At 40.7% G+C, this 19,436-nt stretch overlaps 1 long non-coding RNA gene across 1 annotated transcript in view; it reads right to left on the minus strand.

The window, feature by feature from the left end:
* LOC108400518 (uncharacterized) overlaps nt 1-19,436 on the minus strand; it is a 116,939-nt gene that overhangs the window by 66,084 nt on the left and 31,419 nt on the right. Inside the window, exons 6-10 of the long non-coding RNA XR_012127119.1 lie at nt 15,609-15,668; nt 13,539-13,618; nt 11,859-13,179; nt 8,812-8,975; nt 3,612-3,730 (exon numbers count right to left, since the gene is read on the minus strand). This is a non-coding gene — a long non-coding RNA (uncharacterized lncRNA). The remainder of the gene's footprint in view (nt 1-3,611; nt 3,731-8,811; nt 8,976-11,858; nt 13,180-13,538; nt 13,619-15,608; nt 15,669-19,436) is intronic.

Here is a 19,436-nt window from a genome sequence, read left to right on the forward strand (position 1 = left end):
GTAAGCAGCAGCTCCCCGGACTCTCACAGCTCTTACCATAAAGGAGTCTTTGGGATTCTTATTTATACCTGGGCAAGACTGACAAATGAGGGTACAACACACACACACATGAACATACACACCTTGATAAAAGGGATGCAATTCACACTGCATTGTTACCTACCTACCAAAATTTAAAGTAAATATTCTATACTTGATTTCAAACATGATTAAATTGGGTCTGTACCAGCGACAAAATTAAAGCAAGTATCTAGATAATTCAAGTCTGAGGGGTAGGGGGAAGACCCTTGTCACATATTCCCATTGAACTTACTGAACCCTGCCCATCAGTCCAGAATCAGCTCAAAGATCACTCTCCTGAGAGATGGTCCCTGACTCCTATCTCTATCCCTGTTCCTCAAATACTTCTTTGATTTGATCTCTATCAACAAGCCTTCTTTAGCCCAGTAACAGCCTCTCCCATCTTGAAGCCTGTGAAGACGGGATTTGGATCTAGAATCCAGCAGATAAAGACTCCTTCAGGGGTGTTCTGGCCTTATCTGCTGAAATGCCTACTGCTCCCCCAATGTACCAAAATGTCATGCTCAGAGCTCTGAGATCAGCAAAGCAGCTCTGGGCTGTTCTATGCAAAGGGATGGCCACCATTCTGATGAGGGACAGGCGGCTGACCCATGCTTCTTGGCCTTGAAACGACAACTACACCAGATCAAACATCCAAAACAGAAGCTACTGGAAGAGATAAAATCAAAGATGAAATCATCTCAGCTATGATTTCCTATTAAAAAACTAATCCCGCCTGAACTTGTGAAAGAGAAGATCCCAGATATAAATCAAATAAAAGATTCAAACAAAGAGTGTGTAACTATTTCTAATCCCAGATGTGACATTACCTAAACTTAGAGTAAAAGTGAGGGGATGTCATTATTTCATTCATTCATTCACCCATTCATCCATTCAATAATTCATTCAACAAGTAATGAGCCTTGACAAGATTATCACAAAAATAGATACCCTGGTATGTGGTGGGGACTTGATGATGGGGGGGAGTCTAGTAACCATAATGTTGCTCATGTAATTGTAGATTAATGAAACCAAAAAAACAAAAATAAATACCCCATCCTCATGGAATTCATGGAGGAGACAAATATATAATCACACTGTTCAATGTAAGATTCCATACTATAATACATGCAGGAAATGGAAGTAAGGATAAAATGCCACTTGTAGTAGGAGCTTGATATAGACAAGTGCTTCAATATAGAGCGTCTTGGAATAGAAGCCTGAAGAATGAGGTTACACAGTAGGAATTTTGGATGTCACCTCAAGTCCAATGCAAAGCCACAGAGCAGTTCTAATGAGGAGAGGCCCATGGTCAGTTTAGTAGTATGCTACGTGATTACATACAGTTTGAACATCAGCTTGTTAAGAAACATACAATGGATTTACTTTTCTAGTTCTGGCTACCAACCATGCTTTGGGGAACTATTTCCCCTTTGCTACTAGAAAATAGACTCCTTTCCAAGGCATGTTCTGTGTGAGCCCAGGAGCAAGCCTGCCAGTGTTGAGTGGGGAAGATTTGGCATATCAGGTCTGTTACAAAGAGCTTTTGCGTCCGTTCTGAGAGACAATGACTGCTCTTGTGAAAGCAAGCCATCAGCTCCTATGCTCCAACAGAACAAGAAGATGCTACGTAGGTTCTGAATGAAATGCAGTGGGAGCTGGAATAGGAATGGAACCTGCCATAAGGTCATCTTAACATCTTGACTCTGGATACATGACATGCTACTGAGTCACGCCATGATTAAGTTGGGGGTCCACCCACTCTGAACCCCTAGCCCCCTCCTAGAGTACTCTATCGTCATTGCTTGTTAAAGGTCTTGTCTCCTCTGCTCAGCACTCAGATGCACAGGAGAGGCATGCATCTTATTCACCACCTTACCGCTGATGCCTACCGAGCGCCTGGCACTGGTAGGTGCTTAGTAATCATGGTTTGTTTCATTTCTACTTTGGTTTACAACACTTTGCGTTGTAACTGCTGATTTTTTTCCATTTCCTTCTCTGAGTTCTTTGAGATCAAAATCAATGTCACCATCTTTGTGTCTACAGTTGGCACTTGATACAGAATTGAATCACTTTTCAGTTAATGTATGGGTAAAGCCATTACTATAAGGGATCTGCATTAATGCAACCAACTCTCCCGCCCCTTCTGTCAGCCACGGGGTGTCCTGAACCACATCATCCGAGAATCCTGCACACTCTCAGTATTCACTGGGGAGGAATGCTTCTTTAACACTGATGCTTAACACATCTCTACATACTAACATAGGCACAGAAGGAGGGTGCATGTACAAACTGCTGAAGTCCAAATGAGGTCTATCCCTGTGTTAACACTATTGCATTAATTTCCTAAATGTTGACAAGGTACTAGGGTTATGGGAGATGATACCTTTGGGCAAAAAACTGAGTGAGGAAGCAGGGGCCCTCTCTGAATTATTTTTACAACTTCTTGTGAGCCTTTAAACTTTTAAAATAAAATACTGTAATTTTTTTAAAAGCAAACACATTTGCATTTGTGTTCTTGTATTTACACATCTTTATATTTATACATATATTTAATTTCATATATATTTCTAAAATATCTAAGAAAAGCAGAAACGATGAAATGACATCATGCACCACACTAGCATACAGGAAAGAAAGTGCCCTAATTCTAGGCCCTTTTCTTTTAGTCTGGCCACGATGGCATTTAAAATATGCTGGGGAAAGGAAGATGTATTACTTTTGCCTGATTCAAGCATATCCTCTAAATAATGTTTTCATAAACAAAGTGCGGATGGCTATGATCTTATCTTCTCTTTCCTTTTTATCCTAATTCAGGTCAATAACAAGCATTTCTGCTCTCTTCTGCAGATTCCAGGTTTTGGAAGAGACAGAGAGAGCAATTAGTAGCTACAGGGAAATGTTAGTGAAAAATTCACGAGAAGCCAGAGTACCTTTAAATTTCTTTCTGCTTAACATTGTCCTTTAAAAAAAAAAAACCCTCAATTTTAGAAGGTGATGTTTCAAATAAGTAAGGTTGATGTTAATACTCAGTGTTAATGGAGTTTTTAAATTACGTGTTCAAGAGCCCACCTCGGGTTCCATGGATAACAATGCAGGTCATTACATCAAAAATCTGAAGCATAGTAGCCAATTTTTCTTCTATTGGGATATCTGAAAATCACCAGAAAGATAAACCTATATGCTCATAGATTGAGGTAAAATCGCAGTTTATCTTAAACATTCAGCAAGGACCCCCTCAGCAGAAAAAGCTACAAATTCCAATGCTATCCAATTAATGAGACTCCTACAGTCCATATGATGAAAATTATGAAAAATCCTATAGATATCATAAACATGAAGTCAAATTTAAAGGTATAATGACATTCCTCCATATTCTTCCTTCTTTGCCTAAGAGCTGCAAACCCTTTCGTAGGTACATCTAAGATACCTGCTCGGAAATTTCCATACTTTCATGGTAACCTGTTTAAATTAAGTTCAGCTCAAGGTATGGCACTGGAATGTCATCTCAGTGACCCACGAGGTTGGCCATAAAAAATTCTGAAGGATACAGCGTGATCACCAGGTGCAGGAAAAGAATGCCTCTGATTGCTGGAAAAGCTCATTAGAGAAAGGCATTCATCTTTATTTCTCCAGGATAACATCCACAAGCTGTAAAGATGGGGTTTCACTTAATAAAGGAAAAGGAGGAAAAATGCAAGAATGTTTTTTAATATTTGGCTTATTGATTCATGAATCAAAGAGAAAGAAATTATAATGACCTCTGGCTCTATCAGAACTGAGAGGTTTCTTCTGCACCATCTTTTATGTGGCAGGAACAAAGCTTTATTCCAAAGAAAATTCACTTTAAAATATCCCAAAAGAGATAAAATACCCACAAGATTCTTTAGCTCTTTAATGCTTGCCATGGGCCAAATCGTGCAATTAGAATCAGTCACTTTAAGTGCTGAAGTCATATAATGCTAATAGATCACTTTATAATGTGAGCAGTTTTTAAAAGTCGTATTTAATTTTCCATTATTGCCGTACTGAATACTAGTTGTGTCCGTCCATTCAGTTACGGATTCTTAAGTCCAGCACAGGGAGGGTACCGATTCTTGCTTGCTGAAGCAGAGCTCAGTGCTGGCTTTAACTCTCAGACACATGATTAGAACGCTAAAAGAGAGTATATTTCAACTTTCTTCCTAAATGTGTTTATTTTTATTTCCAAAGCAAATGAGGAGGGCTCCTTTGGGTTTTATAATTATTTTATTTCAAAAAATACAGATTGAGGCTAAAGACTCAATGATGTATATGTGTGTACGTGTGTGCACATCAGAGTGTGTATGTGCATGCATGCACACGTGTGTGGTTTTCTTTAAGAAAATGAAATGAACCGTAAAATAAGTCCTTAACAGTAACCTAAGAAATAAAACAAAATCATTTACAACACATGGGATTGTTACAGGATGTGTTAAGATTAGACGGTTTAAGGGAGCTATCCTGAATGTGGAAGCGATTATAATGAAATTCATGACTCATTAACAAACATTCCATATTGTGTTTCTCATTTCTGGGTCAGGGTTTCTAGGAAATAGAGATTTAAGATTTAGACGTGTCACTGACTTCAGTGCTAGATTATAGATAGTTGGGCTATCCAGTGCCATAAAGCAAAGATTCCATAATTTTGAAGCTCTTCTCAGATGTGGACAATTTGGTCCTTAAAATAAATCTGAACAAAATAATCTCAAAAGCATATTGGTAAGAATTTAGTTGGTGATGGAAGGATTGTCTGTAAATGTAAAAAACTGCATGGTACAAATACGTACTGAGGGATGTTGGTGGAGATTTTGCATGCACACTGCTTCGTATGCAAAATGGCTGGTGAACTCAAGTACCCAATACTGTACGTAATGGGAACCAGATGTCTAACAGAGAGAGAAAAATATTTTATAGCAATAAATGTGACATTGACTCTTAAGGGGTTTGCTGCTTTGAAACAACTTCCCAGTCTTACTTTTTCTCATATTTTAAAGTAGTTTAAAGTAGATTGTGCAAAGAAATTATTTTCGTATTTTAAAAGGAAAAAATGTTTAACTTGCTACGAACTTCTAAGATGCATACGTAAGGGGAAATGATCTGAAAAAAGATAATTTTGGAATTCATTCATTTACGAAAGCACTGTGCTCAGCAATGCAAAAAATATATATATTAAGGCAAATAAAGCATAATTCCTCCTGCCCTTTAGGAACTTAAAATATACGAGATGCGGTAAGATGCACACAGCTGTTGTGGAGACATGGCAAAAGCAAGCCCTGGGAAAGAGACACAAAGTTCTCTGGAAATTCAAGGAGGAAAACTGTGGCTGACAGGGTCCCTGAACATCCTCTTCTGTGTCCCCCACAGCCCCTCTCCTCTGCACAGCACCAAGGCTGCCTAGGAGAGGCCCTCTGCTCTCCCGCTGGCCACTCTACCAGCTGCTTCTCTACGCCTCCCAACCACCTGCTCCCAACACAACCCCAACTTTGCTGCTTGGTGGTGGTTCTGAAGTACTGCTACCAACAGGGAGGTGCAGCACCATAGTGATTACATTGCAAGCTCTGGTGTTAGGTCTGGGGTCCACTTCCCACTTTGCCTTTTACAGGTAGGGACCTTAGGGAGGTCAGTTAAACAATCTCCTTCCACCTGCAGTTCCTCATCTGTAAGGTGAGGATAAAAATAAATACAGGCCTCATGGGCTTGGTGTCAGGATTTAAGGAAGGTCTACACATAATATACTTTGCAAGTTGTCACCAAAGAGTCAGGGCACTCTTAGTAGAAACTCTTAGCTGTTCTCCTATCAGTCTTCAGATCCACTTTTATAGGAAAAAAAATCTCAAGTCCTTATTTTGGCATGCCAGGCTGCTCATGAGCTGATGTTTGCATGCTTCACCAATTCTTTCTTATGATTCCCTCCCTCAAATACTCAGTTGTCCTCCCATCCTTGTCTGCTCATCATGCCCAAGCAGGCCTCTGTGCTCAAGCCCCCATAACTTTGCACATGCTCTTCTGCCTGCCATGGATGCCCTGCCCTCCATCTACTTGCACAGCAAATTCTTGCTTACCCTGCAGAGTCCCACACTAGCAGATCTCTCTGTGCCCCTCTGATACCCTGTGAAAGAATAAGGGCCCCCTTTACTAGGCCAATGGTGGTAAATTTAATTTTATCCTATAAATGTTCACATGTTGACTTCAACAGACTGTGCCTCTTCAAGACACAGAGCAGGTTGAATTCTCTTTGTCTTTCCAATGCCCAGCATGGTGGGTGACTCAGAGAGGCATCCTCTGAATTTCATACTGTGATTTCCTGAGTCTGGAAGCCAAGGTAGAGTCTGCAGATAGGGGAGCATTCCAGGAAGGTCAAAGAATCAATGTGTTCCTATTCCAAATATCTCTATTTCTACAGAGAAAGATTTTGTAGCTATCATAAGCCTTGGTCAGTATCTAACTTCCTCAGTCCTGTCTGGAACTCTTCCTATAAAGCTTAGTAGTTAGCAATACAGGAGTCAGCTCTAAAAATACAAACTGAGTCTACAAACCTAGTCTGTATATAAACTGAATCTGCACCTGACATATGAGTGAATTACTAATGGAATAAGTAAATCTACCAGAAAAAGCCCCAACTCAAATCAGATGTGACACCGCTAATTTTGTTGAAAGGTGAGCACAGAGCAAATCTTGGAGCCAGAAAGAGACAGGTTATCTCTGAAACCATGGACAAGGAGAAAATGGCAAACACCAGGCTGCGGACAACTTGGAACATTCAGTGAAAGCAATGACAATATATTTTTTTAAACTTTTTTAATGCCCATAATCTTTGCAATTTCTAGACACTCATCTCAATATTTGACTGTAAAGAAGGTCATTGTGGCTTTGTTTATAATGTTGGAAAATATGGGGGCTATGACATGAGCGGTAGCAGAGGACTTATGATTATTAACAATGATAGGCAAAATCTATTGAACCTTTACTTAACTTATATGATAGATTATGTGCTAGGAACGTTAGATTCATTATCTCACTTAACCCTATTGTTATATCCATCTTACAGATGAGAATTTTTAGACATAGGGTGTTTAAATAATTTGCCCAAATCACACAGCGAGCCGTGTCAGGGCAAGCATTTGAACTCAGCACTATTTAACACTAGAGCTTAAGCAGTACACATACCACTTCTCCCATAAATATTCAGACATCCACAGTAGTCACTGTGCAGTCAACAAATTATAATCTAGAAGAATATATGTGATACAGAAAAAAACCTATGAAGCACCACTAAGTCAAAAAGCGGTTTACAAACTTTACATTTCCCTGTATGGCCCCGGAAGATGACTGCTTAGCCAGAGATGGGTAAGATTCCTCAAGGGAGGAACAACCTAAGACAGGCACAGTCGCAGGGGGGCCATCAGGTGAGAAATTGGGGATCAACAGAGGTGAGGCTCAGAACCTCACCCCCCCTGCTTTGAGAGAAATCTTCTGCATCCGTGGATGTTTTGCTGCCCTTGTCTAGCCTGGATTAATACTTAGTCCATAGGCACACACCTGATCATCTACATTTGCTCTCTTACAACACTAAACTATGTTTTCTACCTTTATCTTGCATCTACCTACCACTTCAGCATTTTATTAAAAATAAAAATAATAATAATAATAAAGGGAGAAATGTGGGATCAACATATAAATCAAGTATAAAAATCAAACGAATATTCATATTTGACCTGATTGTTTATAGCTCATAATGCGTGATTAAAACTGAAAGTTTCTGTGATGACTGCCCTTGTACTGTTCACCATGTAAGAATTTATTCACTATGTAAGAATTCGTTCACCATGTAAGAACTTGTTCGTTATGCTTCAGAAGATTGGAGACTGACGAGAATTAGGCTTGGGATGGATTAATGATTGTACATTGAGCATTGACCCCCCTATACTGAATTTTATTGTTGTTAACAACCATTTGATCAATAAATATGAGAGATGCCTTCTCAAAAAAAAAAAAATGCGGTTTACAAAAACCGGTCATCTTGATCAGGCATTGCTGGGTGGAAATATCAGAATCCCAGAGACACCGCTCCACTACTGAAGAAGGGTTTGAGGTTAGACTAAAGTCTATCCCACAAAAAACACTGCAGGAATTAGTGCCAGGATACAAGGAATGTCTCTAGACCCCAACCATGTCTCCCTCTGCTTCTCACTCTGTCTCCTCTTTTTATCTCTTGCAAACCACCTTCTCCGGTAAAGCTTAAGGCTCCAAGGTGAAAATTTTAATCCCACCTCACTTTGCTATTATAGCTCCAGATCCCAATACCATCTGGTTCAACCCTAAAGAAAGAGCCATTCCTGATCCAATTAGCTGAGGCCAGGGGCTACTGGTCTGTAATTAACTTGTTCTGTAATACAGCCAATCGCTTGGAGGGAAGCACTGCCCATCTAAGTAGTAATTCTATTTTCTGTAACTACATGGAGACAAAAGATGTTACCAAAATATTAACACTAAGTATTAACCACACCAAAGCAGGAACGACATTTATATCTATGTTTGTTTTTGTATTTTTGCTTCCCCATGTGTTATAACTTTTTTATACTGTATGTGTATGGCTTCTGTCCAAAAAGGGGCCCAACCTACACGAGGACTAAAAAGCAAATGGCTAGAGTGGGTGATATTTGGAAACTAAAGGTCCAGATAAAAATTATGTTTAGTGTTGATGATGAATAGGATGTAGGAAACTCTTACCAGAGAATGGTTAGGCGCAGAACAGTGAAGCCCACCTGAAGGTCCTTGGGTGTGAAGCTACAGCCGCACCATGAAGACGTCAATAAGCCGTATCAGACGGGGATGCTGGGCACTGGGTGCACCAGGAGCCACTGCCCTGTGACTCTGTGCTGTGCAAATGGCCCCTAGGGTACAACAATTCAGAGCAGAGGAGAAAAACATTAGCTTCATGCAATATAAGATACAATTTTAGAAGGCAAGAGACAATGACCACAGAAGAGGAAATCAAAATGGAACACAATGTTTCTCACACAAGGCAAGGGAAAAGGAAAAGCAGGGGGGAGTTCATGGATCTGAAAAATGGCAGTGGAGTAGCAAATAAGGAAGGAAGGGTGGTGGGAGGTAAGTCTTTAAAAAGATAAAGTGATGACCAAGGGAGATAAAAGGAAGGAGAAAGTTTTAGGACCAAACAAAAACAATGTAGTTTAAAGAGAGGATGGTTGGTAGAACAGGTAAAAAGAAAATAAATTCCTGAGAACAGACACCTGGGCTTGGATAAAGGTAGCCAGAGCACCCACTCCAGGCCACGGCTGTCCTATTTGCCTTCGGTGTTCTCCAAATGCTACATGACCCGAGGCCTTCCTACCTACACTCTGCCTGCGGCCTCTACATATGCAAGTGTCTGTCTGAACCCCATTTGGTACACACTCTTCTATCACCTAGGGAGATGTTTTGGTGGATGGGTCTTTCATTGCTTTCATTGATTATTTAATTGTCTCTTATAGCTCCACCTAGACAGGAAACCCCTGGAGGTTTGAGGGCTGGCAAAAGCCGACCGACATCGTGATTAGACATTTTAGCCGTTGTTAAGACATGCCCATGAATTCTTTAATATTCCCAAATTCCACAGGAAGGGTCTATGTGCCCTCCTCTTGAGTCTGAGCTGACCTCACTGAGTGGTGGACCAGTAAGTATGTGCCTTGGCGAGGCCATAAAAGGAAAGTTCAGCTTCTATCTCGTTCTCTTGGGACACTCATCTTTGGAGTCGTGAGTGGCTGGGAAAGGAGCGGAAGGATGAGGCGCTGTAAGGAAGCTCGAACCACTTGGGATGACCAGGCATCCAGCCAACGGCCCCAGCCGAGGTGACACCAAGCACCACACATGTCAGCGGGGAGACCTGCAGGCGACTCCAGCTTCACCAGCCATCAGAACTCAAAACGCTGCCTGACCACCACCCAACTGAGCCCAGTCGATACTCAGAACCATTTACAGATAATAATGCCACGATCGCTGTGGTTTTGAGCAAGAACCTTTAAGGGCGATCTGCCATTGCAAAAAACAGGTAACTGGAACAGACATAGTTCTCAACAAACCTATTAAATTTAATTCAATAGCAGGCAAGAGAAATCAGCATCATGTCGTTGTCTTTTTCTTCCTCTTTGCCTTACCTGCCACCATTTCTTGTTCCTCAGTCAGACTCTCCTTACATCCTAATCTCTCTCTTTCTCTCTTTGCAATTTTTTTTTTTTTATATCCTGGGAGATGTAAAAGAGAAAGGTACCTTCCAGAGAGCCAGGACTCTCTCCATATGTATTAAAGGACTCTGTTTTCTCTCTTTTGGCACAAACAAGCTCAAAACTTCAAAAAAACAAACAAAGATGTTTCCATTTTCCTGTTCTTTACGGACCTTATTCCTCCTTCCTGAACGATCTTTGGGTCCTGTGTGTACTTTTCAGTATGTAAAAGCTAAGAACCAGACTCTCTACCGGGTGATGATCTTGGCTATGTTCTCACCCTCATCTGGAAAGCACAGGGGCTGAGGGATAGGCAAAAACTAGACCAGAAACCTTCCCCACCCCCTAGGTGGAAGGGATTGGCCTGTACCACCACCTCGGAAGGTCGCCCGTGACAAGTGTAGGTGGGTGCACATTGCCAGATTCGTGTCTCTGCAGAAATGCATGGAATTCCGGAGGAGCACAGAGCTGCTCAGCAGAGAGATGAAGACGCAACCTCCAGGAATTGCAAACACGTTGCTAAAAGGACCACGTGCAGGCTTGGCGGAGCACACCCGTAGCAGGCAAAGTAATATCATCTCAGGTCAAGGTGAAAACCCCACAGCCCAAAATAGCCTCCTACCCAGTTGCCACAGGGTCTAAAATTATACCATTGAAGATTTATTCCTTTGCATGCCTCACTTTCGTTGAGGGCCAGGCTAGGGGCTGGGGTCCCCATGAAATGTCTTCACGTTTAGGTGTAAAAGGCCTGACAGCTCCATGGAGTAATGTGGGGGCAGGAAAGGAGGGAGGTGTTGAAAGGAGAGGAAGAAGGAAGGGAAGTGTTAGTGAGGGATACCAAAAGGAAACTTCTCCTGTTTCAGAGTTTTCCCCAGAAGGAGGCTAGCTGGCAGCTACATCATAAAACTGAGGCCTGAGCAATTTGCCAGTAAATTTGAACCATGCATGTAAACAATTCTAATAATTTATTCTTTCAAACGCCTTTCTAATACATTATTATGCAAAGCTGCACATGCTTCTACTTCAAATTGCCTAAACGCAGAAGAAAAAAAAAAGTAAATGGAGGGCAATTAGAAAGAATAACCAGAGGAAATGGTATATGCTCTCACGCTGGAACACACAGGGAAACGACAGGCAGGGAATGAGATCATGTCCACCAAAGCCTCCGTTTCTGGGGGAAGAGTCCGTCAGAAATGCAGGCAAAGCTTCTGTCTTTATATAAAGAGAAGTTTGGTTAACCTGACCGCAGAAGATTAGTCAGTAAACAAAATAAAAGCAAGCAATCACGATTGGAAAACACCTCCAGTCCAGCATTACAAAGAACAGCGCCACCTGATTCCATGCTTAAAGTCCTTAAGAAGTGGACACAAATTACAGAAAGGTAATGCCCCTCCCCACGTAAGCCACCTGTGGGGCAGGGAGTTAAGTACCACAGTGACATTGATGAGCTTTAGGCAGAGGCAGGGGGTAAAAACAGGAATGGAGAAAATCAGAAAGGAGGAGGAGTAAAGGACAGAGTACCCCCTACTGAGAACTGGTCCCCACAACACTTACCAACATTTCTACGTCATTCAGCAGTTTATGAACTGCTGCACAACATGACCTCCAATCCTCCAAACCCAGCGAAGGAAGGAAACTTTACTCCCATTTTTAGGAATGACAGCACTTTGGATGAGAGATTTGGTGACTTTCCCAAGGTTCACTGGCGACATGGGCAGATCTTGAAACCCGAGTCCAACTGAATCCCCTGGTATTTCTACTGCAGTTTTCAGATTTATAGAAGCTAGGGATTCAGGTAATGTTAGTCCTGGGTCTATGAGTCACTTACTGGGTGATTTCTGTTAAGTAAGATTTCCCTGCTCACTGTTGATTCATTCATTCACTCAACAAATAATGGTTGAGTCTCAACTAATGCCAGGCATTGTTCTAGAAGCGGGAGCTCACTTTCATGGAGATTTCACATAGATGATGCCTTGATGGCTGATCTCAGTTGTCCCTTGTCAGAGAGCTACTCCTTGATCAAGCCCCTGTCATTCTTTTGCAGTTTCCCATGTTACTTAAGACCACCTAAAACCACGCAGTTCATATCTTTTATTCATTATTTTACTTTTTCTCTCCAGAAAAGTAGGTCATTCAGAACAAGATCCTGTCTTACGCAAAGCTGTTTCTCCAATCCTCAGAACAATTCCTGTACACAGTAGGTGCTCAACAAACATTTGTCCAATAAATGACATTAAATATTAAGGAGAGCTTTTTTCCAGTGCCTTCTGTGAGCCCAAAGTAGTATGAAACTGTTTATATCAATCATCTCATTTAATTAAGATCATATATGCCAAAACAGAAAAAATGTGAAGAAAATGGGGCTTTTAATAATGGCAAAGAAAATGCTTGGAAGAATTAAATCTCATTTTGAAATGCTAGTGCCCTGTGCCCCTTAATGCAAGAACAAGGGCCATGTTGTGACATTAAAAGGTAACAAATTTAAAATGAATAAAAGGAAATACTTCTTAAAGTAGCGTATAATCTACCTGTGGAATTCACTGCCGCAGGATATTATTGAGGCAAATAGTCCAGCAAGATTCAAAAAAGGATTAGACATTTATATGAATAGGAATAATATTGGCAGTTACACTAACTAAGTTAAAAAGTTACAAGGCATGTCCGTCCTGGGCTGCGGGGCATAACTGTTCAACAGCTGGGGTGAGGAAGGAATTTCCCCTTGTGCTAGAGCATTGTACAGTTGGCCAGATGCACAATGGCTCATAGTTCTGCCATCTTCTGTAACATAGACAGAGACCACTGCCCTGGGGAAGTTCCTGGAGAAGATGGACCAATGACCTTTGAACGTGGTATTTCTGTCTGCTTGCTGCACAATCTGAATAGAAGGTAGAGAAAACACATAAAATCTTTTGGGATTCGGACCTGAGAATTTCCGAGTTTCAGAAAACAGAAATGGTAAAAACAATTTTCTTCTTCCAAATGATGAAAATATTTCACAGGATGAAATCATGCCGTAGCTGTAAGCTTAGTTTAGCTAAGAGTACCAGGAAGCTGCCTGAGCGCTTCCAAACCTCAGAGTACCTGAGTCCTGGGAGAATCTTATCCAAGGGCATCATTCATCCCTATCGTGTGACACTGTATTCCTTATGCGCATGCACCTAACACAGTGTCTTTAATGAAAGTGCATTTCTGCAGATTTGCTAAGGAGAGTTGCTCATAATGCTGTCCACTCACATTTTGAAGCTTTTCTCTTTGTCACACTTTCAGGCACAGTCTTCGATTCTTGGTGATCCATGTCACGCATTTTCTTCACCCTAACGTGGAAAATCCAAAAGGCGGTTGTTAGCCATGCATCTGAATACAAGTGTCCATTTTGATAGGCTATCATATAAAAGAGAACATTGAAACTAAATTATTCATTTTACTTACTTTACAATTCTTAGTTATGCAGGTGTAGACAAGGCTCTAAAGAAACTTTATCAATGTTTGAACAACTAAAGAAAGAAATCCCCCAAATTGTGGACCAAGGACATTCTGGAAGCCAAAACGGAAAGGGGAATGTTAATTTCAATCTTCAAACCATCAATGAACTTGACAGATTTCATAGATTCCTAAGTAAAAGCAAATAGATATACAACAAAATGTTGTATAAATGTTAATATATGTGGTTTTTTTGGAGGAGAGTCACTGGAGATGTCATTAGTATATTCAAGTTTGTTCTCACACAAAAATTTTTAAGTGAAGAATGACTGGTCTAAGTCTTGGCCCACAAGAAAACTCTCAAGTCGAAGTCCTTTCCATCTACATGTAAGATTTCTCCCTTGTAAAATTTGCTTCCTTAAATTGGCAGAATAATTTTAACTGGATTCTCTTAGTATAAGATCATATATATATAGTACCTAATTCCCATCCAGAGAGAAGACCTGAAATATTTAAGTCTTGCTTCAGATAGCTGTCCCTTTACTAACTGGTTAAAGCAAATTGTTTCAAGTTGGGCTTTTTTTCTCACTCTAGGCTTTACTATTTACTTTTTCATGTGATTATCATAAGAGTAGAGCTTGTCTATTTGTGTTGAGTTGTTTGGGGCTTGAGCTTTTGCTGTTTTGTTGTTTTTGTTTTTTAGTGGTTGATGTTTATTTTTTACTTAACATTAACAACATATCATGAAGAATTACAAGTTAAGAATGTAAGCTCTGTAGTCAACTAGTCAACAAGGATGGGGTTCAAATCTCATTACTAACAGTGTGGCTTCAGATAAACCAATTAACCTTCCCGGGACTCTTCCCTCATTTATAAAATGGAGATATAATAAAATCTGGCTTAATCCAGTAAACAGATTAAAGAAGACAATGACTATAAAGCATTTGACACATTGCCTATCACATATTAAGTAGACAATAAATGTTCCCTGTTATTACGATTGTGTATATTTTGCCTACCCATTTGTAATCATTAGGAGTACATATCCTACTTTGATATTATTCCATTGTTCACATAACAACCAACATCAGTAAAATACTTCATAGCTCCATTTCTCTTATTGTTAGGCTTACATTTCATTTCTGACTACTGTAAATAATAGTTTAATGAACATCTTTGAACATTATTTTCTCAGTACTGAGAGTGGATTCCCAGGAGTAAAATTATTTGGTCAAGGGTTATATGAAGCTTTTGTGTTTCCAAATCTAGAAGAAAAAATTCCTGTGAAGGATGCACATTTCCACGCCCTCAACATCAGCCAGTTTCCTTCCAAGTACTTCTGAAACTATTGTACTCAGCCTCTCAGAAACTTGTCATCCTGTAGCTACACACCTTGTGGTTTTCCAGCTGAGTGAAGTCACAAAGGGGAAGGAACCATTTCCTGGTTTTCTGCCAGATGTCCAGCAGTCCCGTGAAGGCCAGCAATTCAACTGCCTGCCACTGGTGTGAAGACAGTGTGCACAGGACCGTTCCCAGAGCAAACAGGGCTTGGTGAGGCTCATACGTAAATATTTTCTTGCAAGGTGAAATAATGTGGGACGACACAGCTCACATCTGACCATAAACCATGGAAGGTGTAACCCAATGAGGCATATCACCTGAGCTCTGAAAGGGATACTCTGAGGAGGAACAGTTGGTTTGTGCAGTTTTGCAAGAGACTTAAATAATACCTGGTTTTGTGGGAAGAGGAAAAAAAAAGAAGAACAGAAAAGAAAGGGAACCCTTGGTCTTTGGCAGTGAATTTACTATATGAGAAGAGTGAGGATTGACAATGTTAAAATGAAATTTCCTAACCTGAGGTGACTAGATAAAGGCTTTACTTACCCTTTCCATACCAGTGTCCTGATGACCCCCTCTTTCTCTTGAAACAAGTCCTGAAGAGCCCTTAAAATTAATTTGAAATCTGTGTGGGCATTAGTCTAGTAAGAAAATATCTGACCTCCCTACGCATTCACACAAAACTTTTCTGATGGCAAATGCCTTCTAAGTTGCTGTCGCCACTACTTTAATCAGCCCCATCATGAATCTGTGCTTTTCACAAGTGAAGGTTTCAAATAAAGTGCTGTTAAACAAATAGGGTCTCTTAAAAGGTGTGATGCAATTGGGAAGCTCCTGAAAATGGATGAAAAAGCGGTTTCTGAGTGGATACACTAGTTATAGTGTTTTATCTTCCACTTAATTAAAAAAAAATTTTTTTACCTGGTCCTTTCTTAGAAATTACAGTGGAGGTCTATAATGGCCATGTCTTGAAACCATGAAAAAATTTACTCCCAGGAACAGTTAATATTTGATGTTTAATTGCTTTTTCTTGTTGGAGAGGAAAATCTGTTTCTTTCCTTCCTTTCTTGATTGACTTTTCAAAATCACCTTGTGAGCTATAAAAATGGAGAGGAGTAACTGATTTCCATAAACTCAAGTGCATGCACATATATTTGCATACACATATGTGTGTATGTGTGTATGTATATGGGGACATAAAAGTTTCCTGTGTGCTAAGAGCTGGGGCTTCCCACAGTAATTCTGCAAGGCAGGCGTTACTATCCCCATTGAAAAGAGTAGGCAGCCAAAGTCCGGAGGGGTCAGTTGCTTGCTTGCATAAGATCACGCAAGTAATAAATGATGGAGACCGAATCTTTATCCCTCCTGCCATGTTACCTGCAGGTACGAGTGCTTCATACCCAGGTAGGCAGATACCTGTGGAGCCCAGGCAGATAGCTAGGCCTGTGCTTAAGACCCGCAGGAGCACATTCAAGTTGTAGGAATGTACACACTCCAGATTCCTTCCAAACCTAGTCCTTAGAGTCTCACCTTCTCTTTTTGTGGAGCTGGAGAAAATGGATAAGCTCACACTTAGATCTTTAACTCATTCAGATCGAACATCAGTATAACACACACCAAATATTCTCTCCTAATGTGAGGGCCTATCGCGTTGACGACGCTGGTAAGTAAGAAAGTGAAGTTGGTCTGGAGCCACACACTGGAAAAGGGCGGCCTTTATGGTAGCGGAAGAAGCTCTGTCTAATGGGCACAGCCGCTCCTGGGCCCCAGGACATTGTCACCAAGCGCAACTGTGGACAGAATGGTGCCACATCTTCAGACTTTTTTCAAAAGAATCCAAAAAATCAATATTATTTGGTGACACTGAAGTTTCTCAATTTTGAAACGTCAGACAAACCCCAGCCAAATTCAGCCTGTAGGCGCTTCTGCTGCTCTTCCCAGTTGGAGCACATGTGTTCAATCGATTTGTTATTGGAGAGAAGATGCCCCCACAACACTTTGGTTTCACTAGTAAAGTATTTTTAGTCCTCTATTTCATCAACATTTCACGGAAATCTGTTATGTGTAGGAACCACCCACAAAGCACAGGGAAAGCAAAAAACTGAACGACACCCACTCTCTGTCACCAAGGAACTGACAGTCCCACATTTACACACAACCCCTGAGCCATCCAGGGAGTTATCAGTACACAAAAACGTAGATTAACAAATATTTTGTATGTTATAGGTTATATAACATTATATAATGTCTTATTATGATAAGGTAAGCTAAGCCAAAAAATGTTTCTTCACATTGTCACAAATCTCCAAAAATGTTCCCAGTATATCTACTGAAAATGATCCACACGGGTGGACCCATTCAGTTCAAATCCATGTTGTTCAAGAATGAAGAATATTTATATATATGTGTATATATAAACTAGGAAGGATTTCAGGTTTAAAAAATGTAGGAGGAGGGCAACCTAGTATGGGGGCCAATCTGTCACATTTATTGTAAACATCTCCTTTGTTATTCTTCAAGTAAGTTAGTTTGTCTCGATGTTCTGCTTTGAAGCTCCATTTTAATTTGAGAACTATTTCCACGAATACCAAAGTCCACATAGGATACTTTCCCATTGAAATCCCCAACAGTAATTGGAAGGGAAAAATCTCAATTTGTACCATGAAAGGATTTTTTTTTCACCATCAAATCACCTTTACTGATTTCTTAGTCTTGTGCTATTAGCTGGACTCTTGCATGTTTGAAACCTAGCTCTTAATTTCAACTATTCTACGGGGCTGTAGTTTTTATGAGAGCTGACCAGCAAATGCTTTATGTATTAAAACCCTCTGGAAAATCATGCTAATAATTTTTCAACTTTTTTTTTTGAAATTACAGAAGTCCCAAGACACAAATGAAAAACATTTAGGTCCAACCATTAAAGTTTTCAGCTCAGCACTTGAAAAATGATTTTACCTAATTGCTTTACAGAAGAAAATCAGATCAAAGTTAAGAGTCTTTCTCTTTAATGATTTCTCAGACTCCTCCTTGAAATGCCTTTAGAGTCCTTCCATTGAAATGTATGTGGACTTTGTCTCCCTTCCTTTCAAATATGCTTTGTGGTGACTGTGCCATGGCACCTTCCTCTGCCCTCTTTGACAGCAGGCATTGGCCTGAAAGGAAAGTTCTCAAACATCACCACCACCAGCAGGGTACAGACAGACAGAACAGGTGGTGCACAGTGCTAAGAACAAGGCATTGCACCGATTCAAACACAGCACATATTCTATAGCTCAAAAATGGGCAATTACAGGACACCTCATTTCCTTGTTTGCATAAGATACGCAGCCAACCCTTAGCAAGCAGAGGTCTTTTCTGCCCTCTCCTTCCCAGCCCATCCCTGTAGCAAGCCCGTGTGCCTCTTCCCAGTGAGCATTCACTCTCTAACTGCTCTAAACACTGCATGTTGGGGAATGTCTGAGCCTTTTCATTCGCTTTACACAGCAGGCAGTTCTTACAAGGTCGTCAACTTCCTTAGTTAGAAGCCACTTTGGCAATTCTTCTCCAACCCCTCTATTTGATAAAGGAAGGAGAAAAGAATAAGAGAGAAGCAACTATCGCACTCACACAGCTGGCCCCTGGGACTTGGGTCTAGTGATCTCTCCACTTCCACCCACAGTCACCATAGTGGATGAGTAACAACTCAAATTAGAGTTTACTTGGGCTTCAGAATAAAAATGAAACTGTTATAAAAGCACTGATGGGCCCCTACTTGGGGCCACGTGCCATGCCCATCTCCAGAAACTCAACAATGAATGGGAAGCAATCTCATCCTGATTCAATCACCTGCTAATGATGCCTCCTCCCAGAGGTGATACCCAGAGCAATCATTGACTGAACCCTGCACAGAAGGTTAAAGCTGGGAGGAACCCCAGAACTTCCATCCAACTTCTCATTTTATGAAGAAGGACACTGAGGGCCTGAGAGGCCTTAGAGCGAATTCATGTTAGAGCTAATTCAGGTCTAGAGCCAATTCATGTTAGAGGCGAGTCTAGAGCCCATGTCAATCACTGAGTCAATGTTCTCTTCACTTTAGTACATTTGTTTCATTCAGAAAGCAACACAGTATGGAGACTTCGTCCATCACAGTTACCATAAATACCTCCTTCGTTACCCATCAAGGTATATTAGTTTGTCCCTGTGCTCTGCTTTGAAGTTCCATTTTAATTTGAGACCTACTCCACGAATACTAAAATCCGTATAGGGTTCATTACCATTACATACCCAATAGCAAGTGGACAATGGTCCCTGGGACCCAGAGTTCGGCTACCTCTGCAATAGAACTACCATGGCTGGCGTAGCATATTTGGGAACAGCATGCACCACACCTCTGAT

The sequence above is a fragment of the Manis javanica genome, chromosome 18 (genome assembly GCF_040802235.1).
Source record: "Manis javanica isolate MJ-LG chromosome 18, MJ_LKY, whole genome shotgun sequence".
NCBI lineage: Eukaryota > Metazoa > Chordata > Mammalia > Pholidota > Manidae > Manis > Manis javanica.